Source organism: Hyperolius riggenbachi, chromosome 9 (assembly GCF_040937935.1).
Source record: "Hyperolius riggenbachi isolate aHypRig1 chromosome 9, aHypRig1.pri, whole genome shotgun sequence".
NCBI classification, from domain to species: Eukaryota; Metazoa; Chordata; class Amphibia; order Anura; family Hyperoliidae; genus Hyperolius; species Hyperolius riggenbachi.
The window spans coordinates 119,811,003-119,833,902 of NC_090654.1; the positions used below are offsets into that span (position 1 = coordinate 119,811,003).

General features: G+C 42.3%; 1 protein-coding gene across 4 annotated transcripts in view; it reads right to left on the reverse strand.

The window, feature by feature from the left end:
• PAK6 (p21 (RAC1) activated kinase 6) overlaps positions 1 to 22,900 on the reverse strand; it is a 168,182-nt gene that overhangs the window by 79,591 nt on the left and 65,691 nt on the right. Inside the window, exon 1 of one of the 4 annotated variants that reach the window (XM_068253437.1) lies at positions 7,763 to 7,855. The exons of the other annotated variants lie outside the window; for them this stretch is intronic. The gene's annotated coding sequence lies outside the window, so the exon portion shown is untranslated. Of the gene's footprint in view, positions 1 to 7,762; positions 7,856 to 22,900 lie in introns of those variants that run through there. 4 annotated transcript variants of the gene reach the window in all.

The following is a 22,900-nucleotide window of genomic DNA, read 5'->3' on the forward strand; positions in this document are numbered from 1 at the left end:
TTCATTGAAACCCACTGACCTCATTCCCAACAGTGCATTTGTGTTTTTGTGATACCCACTGCTGCACACATTCTTTAGAAAAAAAACATGTGGATTAATGCACGTACTACCCATTACAACCTGTGCAGTTTTATAGACATGATCTCAGTTCAGGTGTTTATTTCCACTTATTAACCACTTTGTCCTCCTTGACGTATAAAAACATCAAGGAGGACAGGCGCGCTCCCGCGCACTCCCGCGGCCGATCGCGCGCGTGCACGCGCACTCCCGGCCGCGGAATTGGTAGCCACGGAATCAATGTATCGGGCTGTGGAGCCCGATCACTGATTCCTCTCCCCCGCTGAAAAAGCGTCAGCTTCTCTCGGAAGCTTCGCTTTTTCTGAAGCTATGTCCCTCTAAGCGTACATTGTAGGCTTAGAGTGACGTCATGTAAACAAACTCAAGATTGCCATCTTGTGACCAAAAAGTAAAACTACAAGTAAAAGTAAAAAAACATTACAATACACAAATATTTCCCCAAATAAAACACTTTTATATCCCACCCTCCCTAAAATGCCCACATAAAATGTTTAATAAAAAAAAACAAAAAACATTACTATAAAAAAAAACAAACACATAAATATTTACCTAAGGGTCTAAACTTTTTACATATCTATGTAAAGATGAAATATTTCTCTCTATTTTTTTTTTTATAAGCTTGTAAATAGTGATGAATGCAAAACGGAAAAAATGCTCTTTTATTTCCAAATAAAATATTGTCGTGATACATTGTGATAGGGACATAATTTAAACGGTGAAATAACCATGACAAATGGGCAATTACAATACGTGGGTTTTAATTATGGAGGCATGTATTATTTTAAAACTATAATGGCCGAAAACTGACAAATAATGCATTTTTTCATTTTTTTTCTTATTCTTACTGTTAAAATGCATTTACAGTAAGGTAGCTCTTAGCAAAATGTACCCCCCAAAGAAAGCCTAATTGGTGGCGGAAAAAACAAGATATAGATCAGTTTATTGTGATAAGTAGTGATAAAGTTATAGGCTAATGAATGGGAGGTGAACATTGCTCGGATGCATAAAGTGAAAACGACTGAGAGCTTAAGTGGTTAAATGAGAGCAGTTAAGTAAATATATGTTAAAGTACAGCTTTTTCCTGAACAATACTCTTTAATTAAAACAGTAGATGGAAAACACAGCTTAGCATTCCTAAAAGCCCTCTGCAGTAGCTGATTGGATGATAGGGATCTGGATGCTTTGCTGATCCTCCATGACCCCTCCACTGCCAGGCGCCAGCCGGGATCCTCTTCTTCTTTGCAGCCGCACTCCCCTCTATGTAAGAGCGTGGCCATTCTATGCCTGCACTAATGGCAGCGCCTGCAATATTAAGCACGAAGCCACTTGTGCAAGGAGCTATGCACAAGCAGCTTCATGCTACTGTGCAAGTTCGGCCAGGACCTACGCAGGCGTAGTGTGACTGCGCTCTGAAACAAAGAGGAGCGCGGCCATGAGCAACATAGCAACAATGTTGATCAATATGTTCAGAGGGACCCAGCGCTGGAACCCAGGAGTGTAAGAAGGTCAGGGATGGACTATCCAGAGGATTCCCTCTACTGAGATAAGTATCTGGTTCACTTTTTTAGAGAACACAGGCAGGAGAAATCACCTATTAAAGGATAACTAAAGTGAGAGGGATATTGAGGTTGCCATATTTATTTCCTTTTAAACAATACTAGTTGTCTGCAAGCCCTGCTGACCTATTCGGCTGCAATAGTGTCTGGATCACACCAGAAACAAGCATGCAGCTAATCTTGTCAGATCTGACAATAATGTTAGAAACGCCTTATCTGCTGCATGCTTGTTCAAGATCTTTGGCTAAAAGTAATAAAGGCAGATGAACAGCAGGACAGCCAGGCAACTGGTATCGCTTAAAAGGAAATATGGCAGCCTCCATAGCCCTCTCGCTACAGATGTCCTTTAAAAGGAAGTAATGCCACACAGTGAAAACATTCTGTAGTAATATCTGTTACTTCAAGATGCAATCAGTGTCACATTTTTCTTGAAGTATGTTCTTAAGTACAGGCTTGCTTTAATGACAGATATTTAAAGACATGTACAGACGCTCAATTTTTAATTGTCCTGTATGTGATTGTATTAAACCAAACGTTTTACCTGCCCTTCAGTGAGTCACCTTCCTGGACTGCTCTCTGCCTACACATGCTTATTAAAAAAATACCCAACCACCTGCTGAGCACAGAAATCCAGCCTTCAGCACACAATATTCATAAGCTGCATCATCTCAGCCGACAATAAAACTTTGTGCAATGCACTCCTGACCTATGGAACACTCACCAGTAAAAACAATCTGTTCATATGTTATATACACAGTATACAGGATGTCTGCAGGGCTAATGCTGACTACAGGCAAGTCACTGTATTACAATATGATGGCTCACTCTGGTGATGCCACAGCAATAACAGTGACCCACCAGCCATTGGCGTGCCAACATGCCATGTGGCCAACACGACTTGCTGGAAGCTGACTGTAAAGAGAATACCTCAATGCATTTTAATATAGTATTAATGCGTAGGCTGTTAAAAGGTATTGTAAGCTTCATCTTCATACAGAAAAAGTTTTCCACACCATCATACACCACACATCTGCTGAAATTTCAGATCAGGCTGACAGCAGCTATGCCTGCAGTGGTTGCAGAAATGACATGATGCTGATCACGTCTGTCCTCACAACACATGCAAGTTCTGTCCCTGGGAGTGAATGGAGGTGTGTAAGCAACCGCACACCTCATACACAGGTCAGGACATTTCCAGAGGCTGAGATCAATCGCTATGGAATAGGAAGTGCATAGCTATAGATAAGCAGATATATCATCAAGAGCACTGGAATGCTAAATATAAATTTGCCTTATAAAACAGAAGGAATTTGCAATATTTCCACTTTATGCGAGCAAGAAGAAACTCCCATGATGCATCACTTCTGCCCAGTGAATGAATAATGACATTTGGCCATCCTGGAACTCACCAGAGGCCACTGCACTCTATTTTCACTTAGCCTGGGGCCGCACTTGCGTCGGGGATTTCACTGGCATTTCCGGGGTTAGCAGCACTCATGTTTCCTGCACACAATTTTCCATGATCTCTTGCAACTTTTCAATTCCGTGGCAACCTATTTAATTCAGGAAAAAAGCAACCTGCTGTGGAATTTAAAATCGTGGCAAACAACCTGTGATTCCTGAGCGCACCATTTACTACAATGGCCAGTGCAGAAGTTCTCGCTTTGCGTGTGCAGCAAAACGCATACGATTGTTATGCGTGTGCTCCCTGCCATAGTGGTTGGAGGAGCTTTGAGGACCGGTGCAGGCACAGGACGGCTGCAGGGGGCTGGCAGAAGCCCCAGGTAAGTGAAACTCTTTCTCCTGCATTTGGTTTAGGTTCCCTTTAAGTGTACCTAAACTCAAGAAAAAGTTATTTTAAACAGAAGATTATAAAATTATCTCTTAGGAGAAAACCTAGGAGAAAAAGTGGATTAGATTGGGCCCAGTGTGCCATGTGCAATTCACTTTATCTCCTAAGTATTCTCCTAGAAGATAATTTTTGATCTTCTGTTTTAACTACGGTAACTTTTTATCAGTCTGCATTGAGAAAAAGTGAATTGCATTTGGCCCAGTATCTCTTACTTAGGCTAGTCTAAAGGGGCCCATACACTGGTCGATTTCAGCCATCAATCAATCGAATCGATCAGAAATCGATTCTATCAAATCTATTGATCGATTTGAGGGCAATTTTGATCGATTTCATCTATCTGACAGGATGGAAACTCTAGGTCGACCTGCTGCTGGCAGCAGATCCATGGGGCATAGAATTGAATTGGATCTAATAGTCCAATAATGCATTTAGATCGATTTCCAATAGATTTCATTCTGACATCTATTGGAAATCTGTTCCTAGTGTGTGTGTGGCACACATCAGAAAGATTCCTGTCAGATTCGACTTGTTGGATATCTGACAGAAATCTATCTGATGGTCGAATCTGCTGCAAACCTATAAGTGTATGGCCACCTTAATGCTCCCTACAAAAACAAGCTTTTGACATGCCAGGAAAAAGCCTGTTTTACCTCAACAGAAATCATACAGCTGCTTTCAGATTGACCATTGTGACTGATATTATTAACCCCTAATATAGTATGTGCTTTGAGAAAGTGCATCAGTCTTTAAAGCGGACCCAAACCAAACATTAGTTGCAGCACTCTGACACATACAAAGATAAATAAACACTCCTTCAAACCTATGATCATTTCAGTGCATGCTTTTCACCCTTCTCTTTTCATAGCTAGGGTTATACAGGGGGCAGCAATTAGCAATTCCTCCATTGCTGGACACCACCTACTTCACCAGTTTGCCGGAAAAATCCCGGCAATTTGAAAGGAAGGGAGGGGTTCCTCCAATAAATGTAAAATATTTTATATTTGTCATCATGCAGCTGAAAAAAGGCTTCTATTTATTATTATAATTTAGAAAATAGATTTTATTTCTGAAATCTTGTATTTTTAATTTGGGTCCACTTTAATGTATAATGACTGATTACTTTCCCCAGATGTCATCAAGCGTCATATATAATACATTTGCACTGGTGTGGCAAGAAAACAATGAATGAAGGTTGGTTACAGGATGTGCATGGGCATTTGTGGCATGAAAGCTAGGTGTTCACTAATTACAATCCAGGTATACCCTCGGAGGAGGCATGTGCACTGTCAAGTGTTCGTGTAGCACAGTCACGGTATGCAATTGTCAGCAGTTGATCTCCTGCAACTTCCCACAGATATTTTCATGAAATCTGTTTTGTTTGCACATCAAGCTGTGTTCAGGAGATAATGGGCAATATGCAAATTCCCTATTTCTCCTAAGTTTTCTCTCTTGGTGTTATTTTCACACCTAATCAAATGCGTTTGAAGCCACAAGCAAGCAAGAATAATTCTGACAGTATTTTTTCACTTTCTTTTTAAGTACTATTTCAATTGCAGAGAGCTAAAAAAAATATTTTAAAGAGAAAATGAGGCGCTACACCTGCTATTGACAAATTTCTGTTTTGTCCCCATGTTTATTGCCTGATGAAGCAGGCTTGGCCTGAGAAACACGTTGCACTTTTTGGGGTACTATTTAATAAATGTGATTACTACTTTTCAGACAGTCTTTCGTGTCTGCTTTATGGAGGTAAGTCCACCACTTCCTCCAAGCAAGTTTTAAAAGTTTTATCCATTTTTATAGTGCTGGCGCCTCTGTTCACCTACTGCGATACCGTGTCCACCCCTGGTGGAGGGGTGATCTACCCCTTTCTTCTGATCTACCGAGAGCGACTTCTTATTCCTGAGTGAGGACAGGTCTAATCTCCTCACCTGCCTATACAGTGGTTGCCTGAATGGTAACCCATGTTTGTGAGTATACATTCTCACTGATTATTTATACCTAATTTGTGCTAACATACTACACTATATCGGGCTCTCGGTTTCTCTATATCTAATCTGAAATATAGTCCCCTGCATCAGAGGAAGGGAAGGTTATTAGATTGGGCCACCCAATGATGGTTGTTTGAAAATAAAATCTGACACTTACCTGGGGCTTCTATCAGCCCCCTGTAGCTGTCATGTCCCGCGCCGTCCTCCTCCAATCACCCATTCCCCACCACCGGCACTGGCAATTATTCATCTAACAAGATGAATAATGCGCACTCTCGTTCACGTCATCGGGAGCTTTCTGCGCAGGACGAAGTTATCTTGTACTGCGCCTGCACAGTAAGCTTCCGACACAGTCAGATGGGATGCCGTGTTAGACCGGGGCCGGTGGCGGGAAATGGCGGATCATTGGAGGACAGCGTGGGACATTACTGCTACAGTGGGCCGATAGAAGCCCCAGATAAGTGACTGTTTTTATATTCAAACCCCCCCCCCCCCCCCCCCAGAGAACCCTTTTAATTATCGGCTGAGATGGTTGTTCTCAGCCGACTTTAATCAAGTGTGTGTACACTAAGAGGGAGAAAGGCTGAGGAGGTTGTGTTCTCAAGTGTTGCTGCTTTGCAGAGATGAGTGAGAGAAGACAACATAGGGTATATAGAGATCATATGAACCATTAAAAAAGTAAATTGTCTTACCACAGATGAGGAATGAATTGTAAAAAATAATAGTTTACCGGACACAAATGACAATGGGTCTCACGAGCCTTACGCGCTTCTTCAGGTCAACAGTTTAGTGTCTTTTGGATGATCACCGTGGACTTGGAGCGCCTCTGCTTAGCAGAGAGGAAGCCACACGGAAGTGATGGCTGGACTAGTAACAGGGTTGCCCTATTATTGCACATGGCCCCTATACAGACCCGTTTAAGGAAAAGAGCTTGGGGGAAAATGCCTCCCTGCCCCCAGGGCCAATCCTTCCTGAGTTAAGTGATGCCTGGGCAGAAGTTGAATGGTGCTACTGGCACCTCTGGCAGGCATTGACTGGCTCTTTACAGACACTGTCCAATACTGACAGAGGCATTTGATAATATAATGGTTTCTCTAACGCTAGGCACTTTCTAATCACCCCTCTGGACTCCTCTGAGGTTAAAATGCTGGAAAGGGCCATAAAAATGACTGAAAAAAATGTGTGCTGTGTAGAGGGAAGGAAGAGAACTGAGCAGTCACTGATCCTGCCAGGGGAATAACCATTTGGCAAGATTTTTAAATCCATCCTCCCTTATGACAGCATCCTGCCAGGATTGTCTACCATAGACATTAATCATTGCCTAATATGGCCAAAATACGACTGGGTAGCACAACCCTTATCTCGTGTGTATGGTCATCATAGACACAAATTATAGACTTCTGCTTCTGGACACAGACTTTCCAGCAAGAGGAGAAAGGGAAGCCTTTGTATGTGATAAGGAGAATGTTTGATGGTTCCCATGGATAGATACCTCCTGGGTAGTGTGTGCAAAGCATTAGAGGTATTAGTTTTCTTATAGCGGAAACAAGTAACAATACGACAATAAGCATTTGAACTACATTTGGAATCTGACAAATCATCCAACATTTCTAAAGTTGCCTTTATGATAGAAAGCGGGATAGAATTTCGCATAGCGATCTCCAGAGAAGTGGCATAGTAACTGTCACTATTGCTTTACATAGCTCTGAATTTCCAAACCAACCAGCAATGTGTCTACTAAAGCAATACAGTATGTGAAACTCACAGAGCAAAAGTAAAACTGTTCCAACTTCCATTGTAAGAACAGACTTCGTTACTACGCTACTGAACACTGCATCTGTCTCATCTATTTGACAAGTGACATTTAAGAGGCAACACAAACCAAAACAAGTCACTTTTATCTAAGTCGATCCATAAAAGGTGAGCTTCAGGTGAGAGGGTGAAATACTGGGTGTAATGAAAGGGTTAAGAATGCCATCTCGATTTGAAATCCATGAAGGGAATAACATTTAAAAAAATATATGTTATTGCAATGCAATGGAATTAGCAAGCTGAACAAAGTACAAAACTAATTCAAACTTGGGCATAAAAGCACACTTTTAACGGTCTGATACCATTACTACTAGCTCCACAGTGTTCAGCATGGGTTCTTCTGTGTGCTCAGTAACTCAGGAAACCTGCTTGTCAGATTATTCAGTAACAGACTTACCTGATGCAGCAGAACCTACATGCTCAGCACAGTCTGTTGTACTGATTGCTACGTTGCTGTATAGCAGAAACTCTCTTACCTGGATAGTAAAGCCACAGTGCCTGATCTCTCACGTGAAGTAATCCACTCACTGCAATGGAACTTGGAGCAGACAAGGAAAGAGCAGACAGAGAGAGCGGGAGACTGGGGAGGAGAGGAAGCCTAACATGTTTGTACAGTCTTTTTTTTTCTCTACCTTGCTGGGAGTTTGATTACAGGGTGGGGCCTATCTGACACAGGTAGAAGAGACTTGAAGATGTGTGTGGCTACTATGCAAGTCTTGCTAGAAGGCTAGTGCAGCCAATGAAAACAAAGATAGGAGGCAAATGTTTGGCTATATGTATAGTCAAACATTCACAACAAACAAGACTGGGCATTCCATTGTTGATAGTGGACTGGCTATAGGAGATGGCTCAGAGGCTGAGGATCGCTACCTTTACCACACAGCTTCACTACAGCCCAGCTCACCCACACAGTACACACACCCCGGGGGTACTTCTGCTAGGCAACTCAAGGAAGGAACTTGAACCTGTCAAAGTTTTAAGATTAAAAAAAGATAAATCATATCTAAACAAGCCTAGATACATAAAACATGTATTTTTAGTTAAATAAAAGCATAAGGGAATGTTTGGATGGCGTTCATACTCTATTATGGAGTATCCGTAATAAATGTGTCAAGGAGTACTTTAACTGTAAACACCTGGCCTTATGCAATTCACTTTATCTCTAAAGTGTTTATCTGTTTAAACTAACCTTTCAGCTATCTGCAATTACAGAAGTGCTAAAAGGTGGTGGTGGTGTGTGTGTGTGTGTGTGTGTGTGTGTGTGTGTGGGGGGGGGGGGGGGGGGGGATCTAGAAGAAAATTTAGGAGAAAAAGTGAATTCTACGTTGCCCCAATATCAACGCAACACATTTTTACTGCATGATAAAAGTATGGTGGTCCCACTGGATCACATTCCAGGAAGTCTTATATTAATTTCTCTCACATCACTTTATTATGGCAATATTTGACATTATTTATATAACAATCATTTTGAGGTGTATTTTATTAATTGATTACATTGTACATTATCACAGGCATTGCAAGGATTCCAGAAGATCCAGCGCACCCCTGAGCAACAACGATGAAACATGCCTTGGTGAAACGTGACATCACAGGTTACGGCCAAAGCCAAATGTATGTAAAACTAGCAGGAATGCAGGTATAAACTCTGCCACCCCCCTCGCCCCACAAAACTCTGTATGAAGCCTTCTTTCTTGCTAACAAAATAAATGCTAACTAGCATACAAACAGCCAAATGTGAAGTAATAAAGCAGTATACTGTCTGTACTATACAACCACATGTTGAAATCTTACATCATAAGTAAGCAGCGCCCCCTCCAATTAAGGCATTGTTTCTTCGCATACATAGTTAACAGCACATCGCTCAAACAACATAATTAGGCATTGAGTCGCCGCTAGAAATGGTTATGCAGAATGTGCCTCAACCAAGTAATGAGCGGTTGTACTCCCCCAATAGTTAGGCAGAATTTACCTTCACACAAAGCTAGGCACAGTGGCCTCCACAAGTAATTCAGCATATCCCACAAACAATAAATTGAGACAGAATGTTCCTCATATTTCATTGCACATTTCCCCTCAAGCACATTTAGGCAGTGTACCCTGCAAACATAATTATACAACATGACCTCACAAACACTTTCTGCATTATTCCCATAGGTAGCAAGGTGCCCCTGGTATAGGTAGAAAGGTGTCCTCTGTATAGGTGGAACACATGCTGAACATTACTCCAACACCATTCTGCCACGCAAACAGCACAGGTAGATATAATTGGCTAACTCTGAACCACCCTTATATACAAGTTATGCATCTATGGAAAGCCATCCAATTGTATTCATTTTGAAGATGAATCCATCGGTCTGGATGGTCTGACTTACTGGCTAAGAATCTTATACTACTCTAGATCATTCTAAGGGATTTCAGCCAATTACTTTACGTACCTGCTTAGCCGGGAAAATATATCACTCCTGGAGAAGTGAACTAAATTGGGTTTGATGTTCATGAAACGCGTCGAGAAATAGAGTATTTATTTCACCAATATATAATAATTACATAGGAAAGTGTATTAATATATACGGATACAAATGTCTCCACGGTGTCTCCACTGAGCTTAGTAGTGGTTGACCAGATATAAGGGACACTATTCCGAATCAGAGTTACCCGTATTTCTGTTATTGCTGTATTAACTGTGAACTTACTTTGCTGTTGTAATGGCTACATGAAAATATTGCTATCTTGATATGTATAATTTTAATATGTTGTAATAAATTGTTATTTTAACTGACTATCGGATGATTTGTTTCAATACTTACCTATTCTTATTCTGGATTGTTAAAATATACCCCTGGAAAGTCTCTATTAAACTTGTAAAAGATTAGCATCTTACAAGGGACTTGGGAATATCTCACATAGTTAGATACTCATATATAAAAAGAGCATTTTGGTCATTGACATTTAGGGCATTTTGTTTAAAATCCCCCTATATAGGTAGTAAGGTGTTCCACGTATAGGTAGAAGGGTGCCCCCCATATAGGTACTGTAGAAAGGTGACCCCCGTATAGGTAGAAAAAATTCTCCATTATAGGTAAAAAGGTGCCCTCAGTATAGGTAGCCAGGTGTCCCCAGCATAGGTAGAAAGTTGCCCCCAGTATGGGTAGAAAGTTGCCCCCAGTATAGGTAGCAAGACAAGGTGTCCCCAGTACAGGTAGACAGTTACTCCCAGTATAGGTATCAAGGCAAGGTGTCCCCAGTATAGGTAGAACATTGCCTACAGTATAGGTAGTTAAATGCCCCCAGTATAGGTAGAAAGTTGCCTTCTGTATAAATAGCAAGGCAAAGTGTCCCCAGTATAGGTAGTAAGTTGCACCCAGTATAGGTAAAAAGTTGCCACCAGTATAGGTAGCAAGACAATGTGTCCCCAGTAGAGGTAGAAAGTTACTCCCAGTATAGGTTTCAAGGCAAGGTGTCCCCAGTATAGGTAGAACGTTGCCCCCAGTATAGGTAGAACGTTACCCTCTGTATAAGTAGCAAGGCAAAGTGTCCCCAGTATAGGTAGAAAGTTGCCCCCGGTATACTGTAGGTAGTTAAATGCCCCCAATATAGTTAGAAAGTTGACCCCAGTGTAGGTAGCAAGGCAAGGTGTCCCCAGTATAGGTACAAAGTTGCCCCAGTATAGGTAGCAAGGCAATCCCCAGTATAGGTACAAATTTGCCCCAGTATCGGTAGTTAAATGCCCTCAATAAAAGGTAGCTCAGCTGTAACATGCTGTCCGCCACCCTTCAGACCTCCAGATCAGTGCGCCAACAATCAGACCTGCAGATCATCGTGGGACCCGAGCGGCAAACAGCAGCCACCCAAATCGCTTCAAATGCAGGAAGTGATAAGTGACGTCACTTCCGCATCTGAAGTCCGGGCCAACTGTGTGCAGCTCAGATCCATGCTGATCTGCAGGTCTGAAAGGGGGGTGGGCAGGCTGAGGAGAGCGGCACTGGTGCCATGGCAACGGGCACCGGCGTGTATCAAAGAGAGAAGACTTTTTTGAGGAGGTGCTACACCGCTGTACATCCGTAACTGTGCACAAGTAATATTGTCTGTTTACAAATTACAAGTTCCCAAAGTACAGTTTATCTGCTCTGAACGCTGCTATTGCATTTTATTGCATGGCTGCTGTATTTATATATTAAAATCTATCTAGTGATCACTTCTCAGCTCTTTCTGCTTCTCAGCTCAGTACAGCTCAGTTTGCGAATGTTTACTACATGTATCTAAAAAGGAATGTAAACAAAAGATAATGTTATCACCTATTCGGATGCGATCAGAAGCTGCCCACTGAAAGTGGATCCGAGGTGAACTTTTACTCATTGCATAATTGTGTTCCTTTTCTATGGTTTATAGGGCATTCCTCAAGCCAAATACTTTTTTGTTTTTGTATTAATACTCTAATTCCCTATAAACTAAATAAACCATGCCCATAGGTTTTCAGAGATCCTTGGCAGTAGCAAGGGCCCATGGGAGCTCAGTCTGGGCAGGAGGAGGAGGTGTTACTAGCCATTGATTTCAGAGGCAGAGAGGAGGAGGGAGGAGGGAGGATTACGTTTTTTTCAAAGGCTTAGTGATCAAGATACAGATAAGCCTGCCTCTGCGTAATGTTTACAAACAACATGGCTGCTGTCATTGTATCACAGGAAGAAATAATCATTTTCTATCAAAGCTGTTTGCAGCTATATTTGCTGTGTAACTATCTAAACTTTAGATGAGATATATAGACAAGTTACTTGTTATAGTTAGTTTTTCATCTCGGATCCGCTTGAAGCAAGGAGCTTTCCACTCAAGAACAAAGAGTTGTGTTTCACTGTTTGAATGCTGTTCTGCTACAATTTTTTTGTGGCAGTAGATTTTATGCTGTAAATAAACTTTTAGAGCAAAGAGGAAATGCTGAGTTTCATACCACTTTAAGTATATGGAGCACATTATTTGACCGCTATCACATGAATGCCTATAGGAATAGAAGAATGTCCGATTTTTTCACTGAGGTTGTGCTTTGTATAGCTTAGGTTTTTTTTAATTCCTATATACAGCTTAAAGTAAGCTATGTGGATTAAGCCTGTAGCTCATTCATGCTGCCAAAACTGAGTGGGATTCATCTCAGAGGATCTGTCACTGATCATGAACTGCAGGAACAATGCTTACCCTGCAGGGCACATACTGCTTTGTAGATAACAACATAGCAGGGCCATTGTTCCATTAAGTCTTTTCAGTGTAAAGGAGCCCATACACTTACACGTTTTACCGCCGATATACAGCAGATTCGATCACTGTGATCGAATCTGCTGTGAAATCGTTGCGCAAACGATGACTGAACGATCGATTTCCGTCCAAAATCAATCGTTCCTGTTGATCTGTCCGCGCGGAAGATTTCGCTCGATCGCCGGCGGGTCGGGAGTGCGTCGATAGCGGCATTCGAATGTCCGCCGACCGACGGGGAATACATTACCTGTTCCGCCGGCATGTGTCCCCACTGTCTCTTCTCCGCGCTGGGCTCTGGCTGACTTCACTTATTTCCTGTCGGGGGAAGTTTAAACAGTAGAGCGCCCTCTACTGTTTAAACTTCCCCAACAGGAAGTAAAGTGAAGCTGGAGCCCTGGTGCCCAGAGCGGAGAAGAGAGAGCGGAGACCAGGGGACTCGCATCGGCCGGATAAGGCAAAGTATGCAGGGGGAGGCGGCAGCTCCACAGACCGTGAATCGGTTTCGTAGTGAAATCAATTCAAAATCTGTTTGCAGTGTAGGAAGCCAATAGATCCCTCTTTGATCAGATTCGATCACAGAGGGATCTATCTGCTGGTCGATCTGGTGGCAATCGACCAGTGTATGGCAGCCTTAATTTTACTACTTGCAAAAAGGGTGTGTGCATCAAACACCAAGTGAACCCTTATATACCTGGCTTTGCAGATAAGGCCTAATTAGCTTATTCATGAGACACTGCTCAAGCAAATCTGCATTCGCTTTCGCATGCCAGGATATGCAGGGTTTTGCCAACTAACTAACTGCAAAATTTTTGCCTTGCGGGGGATTAGTTCACACAGCATTTAGCACTTATCCAGGCCCCCCCATTTGGCCTGGCATAATAATGCACTTGGACGCAATACGAAATAAGGTAGTAGCTCCTTTATCTAGTAGCTCACTGTTTATCTCCCCATATAATGTCATGATTTATCGCACATATCAAGGTGAAAAATCAAGTAAAATGAGATAAGTTTAGTGAATCAACCACAGTGAGGGCTGGTTCACACTGAAGAGGCCCATACACTAGTCAATTTCAGCCATCGATCTATGGAATTGATCGATCAATCGGAAATCGATTCTATCAAATCTATTGATCGATTTGCGGCCAATTTCGATCCATTTGATCTATCTATCTGGCTTATAGAGTTACATTGGATCTAATGGTACAATAATGCATTTAGATCGATTTCCAATAGATTTCATTCTGACATCTATTGGAAATCTGTTATTGGTGTGGCAGTGGCACACATCAGATAGATTCCTGTCAGATTCGACCGGCGACCAGCAAAGCGCTGCTGCTAATGTATCCCTATGGATATATTCATAATGCAAACTTTGGCAGCAATCGCCCTGTGATTCTCGTTCTAATTAACGGGAATCACAAGTGCAAATTGTGGTAAAACGCGAGATTTGGGCTGCGTAATCGATATAGCGCCCAGTGTGATCTAGCCCCGAGCTGTATGCTTTAATCCATCTCTCCTATAGATTATTAATATTTAGTATTTTATAGCGCCGACATCTTCCACAGTGCTGTACATAGTATATTGTCTTGTCACTTAACTGTCCCTCAGATTGGCTCACAATCTAGTCCCTACCATAGTCATATGTGTATGTATGTATCGTGTAGCGTATGTATCTATGGCCAATTTAGGGGAAGCCAATTAACTTATCTGCATGTTTTTTGGATGTGGGAAGAAATGGAGTGCCAGGAGGAAACCCACACATACACAGCGAGAACATACAAACTGCATGCAGATAGTGCCCTAGCTGGGAAACAAACTGCGGTGCAGACTACAGCTCACAAATCATTCTGGTAAATTTTGTAAAGCATGGAAGAAAATGTATGTTCAATACACTTGTTGTGCGGTGCCTGTACAGGCTCTAAATATATCCACAGTGAACATTAGGAACTGTTAACAAAACACAGTCAGCAACTGTTTCATGCGGACGCCGCATATCTATGTCTGCAGTTTTTATGTTAAGTGGCAAATTTAGGCCAATTCTTGGTTACTTCTTTGAATGCTGGGATTTAAAGAGAACCTGTACTGAGTAAAAATATTTAAAATAAACACATGAGGTAACTTCAAATGAACATTACAGAGTTACCTTGCCATCAGTTCCTCTCAGAAACTCACCATTTTCTTCTGATAATAATCCCTTCCAGTTCTGACAATATTTTGTCAGATCTGAAATATATCAGTTGCTGTCAGTAAAATATCAGTTGCTGTCAGTTATAGCTGAGAGGAAAACTGATGTACCAGGTAATGTCCATGTTTCCCTATGGCTCAAGTGGGCGATGTTACAGTTTAACTGTGTGCTGACCAGAAAGCTGTTATGGGTAATGGCCATTTTCAAAATGGAGGACGGAAAATTCCCTTGATCACATTGAACAAATAGGATGCGGGACAGGAGAAAGACACTGAGGAGTAGACTATATGGGAGGTAAGTATGACTTGTGTATGCTTATTTTGACTTTTAATGTTCAGTTCAGGTTTTCTTTAAAGGATGTCTTTCCAGTTATAGAAGATATTCCTCCATACTGCTGTGACCAGCTGTGCATCCAGGTGGTGATTTAGAGGGCAGGTACCGCCTAATATATGTACAACCATTCACTGAAATTGCCCAAGGCTGTTACAAGTTTCTCAGCTTTCATCAGTGTCAGTGAAATCCCATTGTTTTTACAAGCAAATTGAATGGTAAACTACTGTTCACTTTACTATCTGAAAACATAAGGTCCTTTTTCTGATCACAAACCCAAAATGTCAGTTGATGTGAGCCAAAACCAATAAAAGTAAATGGCTGTGGGGAAAGAGCTGTTTGCACACTGAAACATTAGCAGCTGATCTCTCCTGATCATCTCCTTGACTACTTGAAGGTAACCTATAGGGCCGTTGCACACCGAGTCAGTTGCGTTGCGATCAGATCGTTACTGCTGTTGTACGGTCATACAGTGGAGCATACAGTACAAGGGACGTATACCCCACTTTAAACACATGCTGTGCATTATTGGGTCAGAACCCACCACACTGCTCTCAATGTGTGAAGCCCCTGGGAATATCACTGCATCATGTTGCGATGTAGTAATATTGTTCCTTGCGACACAACGGACTCATTGTGGAAGGCCCCTTAAAGTACAACTATCACTAAAATTGTAAAATTTAAAGAACATTCATATAAATGTACATTTCTCTCTAAATAAAATGCACAATAAATTAGGGTCTACATGAAAAGGGCGCCGGTAAAAAAGGGCGCCTGGTGGAGCCCATATATACCAACTTCAGCTACAAAAAAGGCGCCTGGTGTAGCCCATATAAACTTCGGCTACAAAAAAGGCGCCTGGTGTAGCCCATATAAAAACTTCGGCTACAAAAAAGGCGCCTGGTGTAGCCCATATAAAAACTTCGGCTACAAAAAAGGCGCCTAGTGTAGCCCATATAAACTTCGGCTACAAAAAAGGTGCCTGGTGTAGCCCATATAAAAACTTCGACTACAAAAAAACTCCGGGATGTGTTTCATTCCCGCCATGGATAGTGGGGGAATGAAATAATTTGGCTTCCAGCGCTTGTAGCCCATATAAAAACTTTGGCTACAAAAATACTCCAGGATGTGTTAATTACTATTCCCCCTCCAGGCCGCCATGGATAGTGGGGGAATGAAATAATTCGGCTTCCAGCACTTGTAGCCCATATAAAACTTAGGCTAGAAAAAAAAGGCAATAATATGGGCTACAAAGGGGCACCTTACTGTAGCCGAAAAAAATACGGGCTACAAAGGGGAGCCCGCTTGTAGCCGAAAACCTTGTAGCCGAAAAAATATGGGCTACAAAGGGGAGCCCGCTTGTAGCCTATATCAAAACTCGGGCGCCCTTTTCTACACCTTGTAGCCCATATTTCCAGAAATAACATTGATGTCTATGGCGGCGCCCTTTTCATACAGGCAGCTCGGGCGCCCTTTTCAACCGATCCCATAAATTATTATTTATCTGTGTAGCTGTCACCTCCAGTAGGTAGAGAAAAACAGACTTTGATAGACACAGAACACTTACTGTATATTGTGCTTTTCTCCTGGTGGACACCAGAGCAGCAGCCACTAGGGTGTGCTCTATGGGCAGTAGCAGTGTTAGGGAGTCTTGCCCAATGTCTCATCATTGACTAGGTGCAGCTTACTGAACAGGAAAAGCTAAGATTTTAACCCAGGGCTCTTGTGTCAGAGGCAGAGCCCTTAACCAGTACACTATCCAGCCACCTTGGACTATCCCATCTAATGGGGATTCTGAGGATGGGAGCACACTAGACAGTGTAGAAAGCCATATGTTTTCTGCACTGTACATTTTTTCCTGTGTTTTTGGTGTGTTTTTTTCCCTCCAAAACTTTCCCACGCTGTCCTCTGGTCCTCTGTCACTCATCGGCACCTTCCAGCTGATCTGGGCCGTGCTCCTCTTCTGACACGAGAGTGGTTGTGCTGCAGCTATGCTAACACAGCAGCCTCTTCACAGTAGCAGGGTGCCACTGCACGAGTGGCTTCAATACTGTACTGGCTCAGCTGTACTTTCCCACGTGCAGTATGGCCATGTTTGTGCTTGAAGAGGACGGCGGCTCCAATCAGATTACCGACAAGCTATTGTCAGTAATCTTTGGAGGGACCTCAAGTGGCAACGGAGGACTGAAGGATGTTGTAGGAAGCCTCATTAGGATCCAGAGGCTTCCCTCTTCTTAGGCAAGTATGTGATTTTGGCGGGGGTACACTTTAAGTACAGACTGAAGGGATGCAAGTGTGTTAGTAGGAAGTTCATACAAGCCAGGTATCACTGAAATGAAGGTAAGATGATAGGGTGTGCATTTGCATTTGAGTGGTGCCGTGAGCAAGGATCAGATACAAGATATGACTTTCAATACATATAAGCTGATCCAAAGAATCATTTACAAATTCAAAGCAAATTCAAAATATGCACCTTCTGAGGATGGAGCAATTGAGTTGTTATAATTAATGACTACAATACCTTCCTCCAATACCTCCCAACTTTTGGGGATAAGAAAGAGGCACACTTAAGCCACACCCCTTCCACACCCCTAATCCCACCCCCGACACACCCATAGTCACACATACCATAAAGATTTCATGAGAAAATGTAGTTGTTTTGTAATTCAATTCACACTGGTCCTTTCTATCCTGGTTCATTTTTCTTCATATTAACATATGAAAAGAAGAAATATATCAATTTACAGGATGGGAATAAAGATTATAGTCAAATAAACACATTTTTTTCAGTAAAAAATATATTTACAAAGATCGGTACATCTGTCCTGAAAGAGAGAGAGAGAGGGATTGGGTTGCCAAAGAGGGCCTGTCCTTCCAAAAGGGAGACAGTTGGGAGCTATGTAGTACTAGAATGAATGTCCAAAGATCAGACAGGGTCAGCTTCCTCCACAGAAGACACAAAGGACAATTAACTGGAACAAGTAATATTCACTGGTGTCAGATTCCCAGGGTTGAGTTTACACCATACAGAGCACATTAATAACCTAATGAGACTTAATAGCTCCTGCAATCCCACATGAACCATCCTGCAGGGCATTCTACATCTTTGCCACATCATCCTATGACTCACTCCAATTCTATGGAATTCAGTGTTAACAATGGATGTGGATGACCCAGTTTGGAGGCTGGATAAAATGCTGACTCCTTGCATCTAAAATGACTCAAATACTTCTTGTTCAACAAGGAGCAGACGGAATTCAGGATTTCACACAGGCTTGTCTTACCTGTATGGCTTACTTCCATACAAAAATCCTAAAAAAAAAACTAGCAAAATCCACATAAAAATGTGCAGCTTCCTCTATTTACACAAAGCAAAACAACTGAATAAATGCAAGCCTGGACTACAGGTAGAGAAACAAACATGTATTTTCACAATGTCACCCCTCCTGGCTTATAATATGGCAGATATGGGGACCCCCAGATGCACACTCTCTCCCCAGGTAAAATGTGTATAGGGGTTACTGATGTACAGTACCCCTTACCCATTTCTAAAAAAAAAAGAGAGAGATAAAATAAAATGAAAAAACAACCATGAAAAAGTCCTTTATTACGTAATTAACCATAAATATTTACCTTTGGTTACTCCCATGACAGTATCCTTGGAAATGTCCCATGCCATATCCTCTCAATACCGACGAATGGTGGAGAACGCTGCACACGTCAATCCCTGCCTGCCAATTGCTATACTAAGTATAGTAATCCCCAGAGCATGTTTAAAATTTCCTCCAGTGCCCCAATTGGTGTTTAAAGATTAGTATACTTAGTATAGCAAGCATGGACCCTGAGGCACCTGCTGCTCTGCACCCCCACGCTGTATGCTGCACCCATACTGGCACACAGGGCAGAGCATTCACAGAACCCTGCCCCATGCCACTACCTGCGCTACCGCACATTAACCCCTGCTTAGCAAGGAGAGAGAGTGCAAGTGCCGCAATATTGGGACCTGCTATACTAAGTACTGCAAGCACGGAACACCTTTAAAATTCCCTCTAGTGCCCCCTATTGGTCTTTTAACTGCGTACTGACCACCTGGAAACCTGGGCATGAGATCCACTCTTCTTTCATTTGATATAAAAAGTAAATTTGCACTACCGATGGGTTGATACATTATCTGTCAAATAACTGGATTTTGAAAAAAAAAATCCTATTGTGACTTTAAAATCGATTTTCTCAACAAGGACAAGGTGTTTTTGAAAGATTTTCTGCCCTTGCTCCCAATGTCCTCCTTAACATACCCTACACATTTGGTGATTCTAGCATGTATGGGAGCTTTGCTATTAACTGGTGCTAAATTCAGCAGCCATTAATTTAATTGTTAGGCAAACACAAACTTTTGGGAGCCATCATTCATGTAAGTGGGAACAAATGTTTGTTTTACACAAACAGCATTTCCTCTCCATATTGTACCAATCCACCCCTCTCCCCAGACATAACCCCTTCTATAACAAAGTATTATATCACGTAAATGACCAATAAATACATTGCCATTGCCAACATACATAACTATATTCCCACTATGGTCTAGCAAACTCCCTTTAAAATTATCCCTTACTAGCATCCGAGCAATCCCATCCTGTAACCAAACCCCGTCCCCTGACCAATATAAAAACTATCTCTCCTGCCTATTTAGCTATCCTCTCTACCTCCATTACCTAACCTTAACCTCCCCCAGCCCCAACAATAAAAAAAAAAAACACCTCATGAAGACATCCAGTGACAAAGTCCCAGCACAGAGAATCTGCCAAAAATACCCAACACCAAAATGAGCAGGGTTAGTTTTGCATATGCCTAAATTATTCCTGGTTAACATTTCTTACATTCTGAATCATTGTTCCAAAATGCATAACAGGTGTTCTGACTCCACTGACTGTACGTTTATAGAAGCTTGTGACTCAGTGAAGTAATGTCAAGATGTCAGGCCAGTGAACAGCTATTTTATTTTTAAAAGGGTCAAGCAAAAGCATCCTTAAAGCATACCTGAATTGTGAAAAAACAGCTTCTCAAATCCCAATTCCCATTTAGGTGCAAACCAATTCAACGAAAGCTTGTTGAAAAGGTTTTTTGTTGGCTTCCGCCATGGATGAGCAGATCTGGACTGGATGAGCACACCTGGACTGGGCAAGTAAGGTCTGCACATGACCAGTAGAATGAAGCATTCATGAAGAGAAGAAAAAAAAAACGTTACCTTCTTACCTTAGTCACACAGACATGCACACTCCGGATGCGCTCATCCACAGCAAGAGGATGAAGAGATACCATGAGTTAGATTGGTGGGCTCAACAAGGATTTGGGAAGCCTCTGGACCATCTAGAGCAGGGGTGTCAAACTCAAATGCAAATTGGGCCGAAATTGTACACTGGGACCTAGTCGTGGGCCAAACTCAAGATCTACTGGCCACCTTCCTTCCTTATAAAGTTTTCTGGTTTTTAATGGCCCTCCTCCAACCCCTATACAGTTCCCTGGTGCCTAACGGTCCTCCCTCCCCTACACAGTTCCCTGGTGCCTAGAGGCCCCCACCCTCCCCTATACAGTCCCCTAGTGTTTAGTGCTTCCCCCTCCCTCCCCATAGGGCTTCCCAAGTGTTTTAGGGCTTCACCTCCAATGTAGCTTCCCTGGTGGTCTAGAGAAGGCCAAACATAATGCAAAGTGGGTAAACCACTTGAGGGCCAAATTTAATAGCTTTGAGGGCCAGATTTGGCCCGCGGGCCAGACTTTGACATGTATGATCTAGAGGCTTCTAAATACTGAGATCTGTATCTAACATCCCCCCTTTCATCCTAGCCATTACAGGTTGGAATAAATATTTACCCACCATAGGATTCATTTAAGGCTTGTTCTCACTAGGAAAAGCAGGTGGTCATTGTAGCTCATGTGCTGTCTACTATCACGCTGACACCATACATTACGCTGAGTAGGGCAGTGCACACAAATGAGTGCAGCAATACGTACTCGGAACATACCGCACCATAACACTGCAATGCCTGATGTTTCTTTGCATTGGATATTATGCAAAGTGTGATGCATTGCATTGCACTGCACCCCATGCATTGTGAACACACCATGCACCTAGGGGTAAATATGAAAATAAGCCAGTAGGGAGAGAAGTACACATGTTACCATCTACTTCTTAAATTTGCAGACCTGTTCTTGCCTGGCACAGCAATGAATGCTGAGTGTCCCAGTCCTCCAATGAACATCATTTCCTTTACAGAGTATCCAAGTAGTCTTCTCATGTACTTTGTATGACAGAACACATTATTAGGCTAAAACACAAATCTCAGTAATCTCTAAATAAACCTAATTTATCAACAGTGACACATTTACAATCCCATTCAAGGGTCAAGGTTCTTTTTTTTCTTTCAGCTTGAAAAATAACCACAATCAGGCAAAGTTTTTCAGCAAGAGGAAAAAATGTTCTGTTAAGGTCTGATTCAGTATACTGCACATGTCTGTGTAGATTCTTCTGTATCCATAATGAAAAGGCATTTAGATTACATTTAGAACATGGATTAGATATAGAAACTAAAAGTAAAAAATGCGTTTGATGCACTCCAATTCTTTCCCACGAGTTTTCTTATCTTAGATTTTTTGACCTCATCTATGCAATATATTTTCAGCATAAAACATCCAATCTGCATGCTTGTTCTGGGTCAATGACTAAAAGTTTTAGAGGCAGAGGACAGCGGTCTGCCGTTCAGCCGCGGTGAGCCTCGATAACAGGCTCAGTGACGTCAGTCCGGGACTACTGCGCATGTGCAGGAGGTCTGCGCGCGCGTAGTAGACCTAGACGGGTATTGACTGAGCCTGTTACCGGGGCTCACCACGGCTGAACGGCAGACTGCTGGAGGACGGTGTGGGACTTAGACATGTTTATGGGGTGGGAGGAAGCCCCGGGTAATTTTATCAGAGCTTTACTTTAGTTGATCTCTGAGTCTCTTTAAAAATAAATAAATATGGCAGCCTCCATATCCCTCTCACTTCAGTTGTCCTTTAAAGGTTTTGCCTTTAAAATGTAAAAAACAGAGAGACTGTGTTAATTTCTTTTCACTTATAAAATCAACAAAACACGTCCATAAGTTTGGTTGCAGCTGTATGCAGAAATTCACTCCTCACCCAGCACAGTCACAGGTAGTGTTATAGCAGAACAAAGCTGTGCTGTGATTCCAGGGAGCATCCAGCCATTATCTCACACAGGCATACAAGTGTCAAGGGTAGTCAAATACAAAGAAAATACACAGTCCAGGCAGGGCAGCTAAAATCAGTCTTCCTAAACATCTACGGTATTTCATGAGCTTTTCTCTGCAAATATAAAAGGTGTGCATGTTTCCAGGGCTGCAATCCTGATTGCAGATTAATGGTTCATGCCCCATATTCTGACTATGTAGAAACTCCAGGCACCTAAAATCCGCATTTTGCCTACCCCAAGCATCACCACCTTCCCAATGCATAAGGCCAATATCCTTCCTTTCCTGTACCTAACACTAACCACGTCCACAGCTCCTCCATTTCCACTCCACCGTCTATTGTACAAGGTAACACACATACAGTATATGCTGCAGAAAAGATCATAGGATCGCTCCTGAGAGCTTTAGACCTCCTCCACTTTACCAGAATGAGGACGAGGGCCACCAAGTTCACACACTGCCCCTCTTACCCAGGCAGTCACTTCTTCTAGCTCCTCCCATTAGGCCACCACTTCAGAGTCATCCCCTCCAGAACCACTAGATGCAGGAGTGCCTTCTTCCCCAAGGCAGTCCTCCTACTGAACTCCAACCCCCCTGCCAGGTCAGTGCTT